Source organism: Adiantum capillus-veneris, chromosome 3, assembly GCF_014529385.1.
Source record: "Adiantum capillus-veneris isolate H3 chromosome 3, ASM1452938v2, whole genome shotgun sequence".
NCBI classification, from domain to species: domain Eukaryota; kingdom Viridiplantae; phylum Streptophyta; class Polypodiopsida; order Polypodiales; family Pteridaceae; genus Adiantum; species Adiantum capillus-veneris.
In genome coordinates this window covers 126610019-126614100 of record NC_140933.1, presented here as the reverse complement: position 1 = coordinate 126614100, position 4082 = coordinate 126610019, and the positions used below count along the sequence as shown (strand labels likewise).

Here is a 4082-nt window from a genome sequence, read left to right as displayed (position 1 = left end):
TATTCATTGCATCATCTAGGTCACAAGGAACACAAAGATTGTATTGTACCAAGTCTCTCTTGACGGGAGAAAATATAATACAAATGCGTATTGGAGGAGGGACCGGCTTCATATGAATCCGGTCCTCAACTATTGTTATGTTCTCTAAACTCTCTCTCTTGCAAAAGTATTGTTCATGCCAAGCTAACTAAGTATCATGTTTATGTTGCTACCATCAATTAAGTTCACCCGCTATGCTCACAAAGTAATCTCATAAAAGTGCTTCACCTAATTTCCTAATTCCGCTCCTCTCAAAGTTCATAGGCCATTTCCATTACATTTTTATAGGCATGCAAAAAAGGAAGAAACAATACCAATGAGTGTAGGTGGAAAGAAACTGTAGGAAGATCTATCACACTTAAATCCACACTCCAAGCACATGGTTTAGAATTTCGTATTTTTCCATCCCTTTCCAAGCTCATAAAAAACTCACGCATCACTGCAAAACCCTCCTTGTAGTTCCCTTCAATGAAAACTTTTCCTAGCACAATAAAATCATAGTTCCATCCTTTTACTTCTTTCAACAAAGTTCTCTTATCAAATTAATGAAAATTAGCAAGTGGGATGTAGATTAGTGAGCCCTTGCTAGTCTTCTTTGTGGAAATGCTTCCACCAACCAAAGATTTCTTGTCCACACAAAAAAGAAATTACACATTTTAACATACAATGTAAATAACTAAAAATCACAAAACACAATATGTAACATGTGCATGTTGAAAGCATAGATAGATACAGTAGAACTTAATCAACATCTTTTTAGAATAGTTGGGAACTCACCATTCAAAGAACTTCCTACTTTTCTTGTGGATGGTGGATGACCACCCTTATTTCCAATAGTTTGAGCATCTTGTTCATCTTTGTCCTTGAGTGCTTTTGATTCCTCATCTACCTTTTTCCTTTGATCAAGAGTCATTTCTTTCGTAGACTCGGAATCTGATTTGCATTCACCTTTGATATGTTTAAGATATGCCTCTTTCTCCTCTTCCAAATACTCTCCTTTTTTCATGTCAAGCCACCAAGGATAGTGCTTACACTCCCAAGAATCCACCAAGATAGCTCCATCAAGTGAGCCATTCTCCCTAAATATGGTCGATGTAAACATACAATACATGGGCGGAGAGATGATTGTCCAAGCTTTGCAAATGTCTGGCAAGCATTGTATCTTTTTTGTAACCAAAAGGTGCATCAAAAACCTACAAGTGACACCTTCTAATCAAGATCGCAACAAGCATCACTTAAAGAAGCTTTGATATAAATCTTAGACAAGTAAAACATACCTATAGACCAATCAACGTGAAGAGTTCTTCAAATCTTCATGCACACTTGGGGCGGTTCCTACATTCATCTCTTTTTGGAAGTCATAAAAGAGCACACCTCGGTACCTACTCACAATGTCACTGAAATATGCTTGCAAGCTCACACCCATGGGAAGCTCTACTTTATTAGTGCCCGTAGTAGAATCCAAGACTTGTTCCAAAAGTCTAGTGGTATCTTTTTAAAATTGATCCATAATGTATTGACGGTCTCCAAGTGGCATACCATAGCTTTGACAAAAATTTTCATCTTAGCCCAACATTTTTAGCATCCTCAATTTTAGCTCAATTGAACATGAGGTGGACGATATGGAGTACAACTTTTCAATAGAAATTTTGAATCTCTCATCTTCAAAAGGACGCTTCCACAATATTTCAAACCATTCTTTTCCATTAGCAGGATTAACCATTGAGAGATTCTACAACAAAAACAAACAAATACTCTAATAAATTGAGAAACATATTTTTATCAAGTTTAAAACTTCAAAACTCACCCATGTCATTTTTCTGTTGTAAGTCTTTATCAAACTTTTTTGTGCTGCAATAGTTGCCCTCAAATGCTCATCCTTTGGTAAATTTGGAGGTATAGAGGCGGTCCAGGGCGGGCAACAAGAGAGTCGACCTCTAAACACCCCTCAAGGCTCCCGTGCTACTCAATTGGGGCTGGGGAAACCAGAAGCACAGAAACAACAACAACAAACCCACAGCGAAACAAGTAAAAGGGCACCACCTAGTTATGGTATGCGAACTAGGACACAAGAGAGATTTTGGCACAACCAAGAAGATACACCACAAAAAAAACACACACAAACAACCTCACACCAAGACACACACAAAATGGACTAGAGAGAGCTAGAGCAAAGGGAAGAGAGAGAGAAATGGATCTTGCGTAATACCTTATTTGTGACTTGCAAATGGAGATGGTTCGTTATGTTGCTATCGTAGAGCTTGTACAAAAACTCACTCAATGCTTAGTGATTGCTAAACATTACCAACACACACACACACTGTCTTGGGGTGTGGGAGACCTCTCACCACAATACCCTCTTACAATGGACAAAAAACTGGCAATGAAAAACACACTAAAACACTTTCTAAAATCAAGATCAACCGATAAAAACCCAAAATACACAAGTCACCTTGAATTCACCAAACCGTATTTCACAAATGGAAGGACGAAGATTTGAACGTCGAATCACGCCTTTGATGCACCAAACTTCAATTTATTGATGATGAAGGAGCATATACAATAGTGGTTTTGAGATTTGTGGAACTCACGCTCTCTCACTTGCAATGTGTAGCTTGAAGGCTTCTCTCACACCAAGAGTGAAGCTCACAAGTCGTTGCTACACCTAAGTCTCTCCTCGCACATAGAGTGTTGGGGTGCTATGTGAGATGTTGGAGGTTGTTTTACAAGAAGGAGAGGGGCATATTTATAGGTTGGAGACCCCTCATTAAGATTATTAGAAATCCTAATTTACAAGCTAACAAATCAGGATTATGATTTTTTTGAATATCAAAACATTGCGGGCCTTCTTTGTCTGCTTGAGTCATGGATGTGGGCTCAAAAGAGAGCATTATTGATGGTAGATAAGGTGAAAGTAAAGTTTTAAGTAAGGAGAGAGAGAGAGAGAGTTACTTTGTACATGTCTTGAGGTGAGGTCTCTTTTATGGTTAGGTCAATGCTATTTTGTGTTAGTATGTTAGTGGTTAGTGTTAGTAATCACTAGAAGGTTAATGTTACAGCTACAATGGATAGAATGAGGTGGATGGTTGAAGTAAGATGGTTGAATGAAGTGAGAAAATCCTTGTGATGGTGAAGCTTGAAGAAGTTTTGGACTTACTTGTGTAGGTTCTCAAAATGACTATCGATCTTCTTCTTCGTCTTCCCTTGTTTACGCCACCGCCGCCAAGGTTGATTATCGTGATGAAAATGGTAATTCCGTTGATGAGATCTCTTGATTTGCAGAGGTTACGCATGGTACACATGCTGAATTTATGTATATATATAAGGAGTAAGATGGAATTGTACTTTGGAGATAATAGAGAGAGGCATAAAGATGGTGTATGTACATGGAGAGCTCATATGAGAGCTATGGAACTAAGTGGGGAGGTTAATGGTGAAGAAGGTGAGAGAAACCATTGAAGGTTCAGGTTTGAGTGAGGGATTGAGAGGAATGTGTGTGTGTGTGTGTGTGTGTGTGTGTGTAGAAGTGTGGAAAGAGGTGAGAGAAGACTATGGGTTACTTGTGAGAAAAGTGGGCAGACTGGGGTCCACTCAAAAAATCATAGCTCACTGGTGAGTGCTCCAAAAATTATGAAATAATTTGAGGTGATTATTCAGAGCGTGGCCTACATTTTCTCTTTTGACTGCCGCTCCAAATTGGGAGTGGAGATGGATATTAAAAATCCCACTAAAAGGCCTATTTTTTCTTCACAAAAAGTCTTCAATGGCCCCCTCCTTTGTTGAATTTGTACAATGCATCCAAGAGTGAGCCCCTCCTTTGTCATATCATAATACAAAGCATCCAAGTTGCCCTTGACACATGCATGGAGGAGGATTATTGGTGAATAAAGAAATATATACATGGTGGGACTAGTGTATGGACTATTCATGGACTTTAGCTCAATGAGCACATGGTGTTAGAATAATGAGTAAAAATAATAATAAAAATATGGAGGAATTATGGATATGAAAAGATATTGGAATCATATGATATGATCCCTCTT

General features: G+C 38.5%; 1 pseudogene; it reads right to left on the bottom strand.

The window, feature by feature from the left end:
• Window positions 1-624: 624 nt before the first annotated feature.
• On the bottom strand, window positions 625-1615 carry LOC147461675 (uncharacterized; annotated as a pseudogene).
• Between the last annotated feature and the right edge of the window lie 2467 nt (window positions 1616-4082).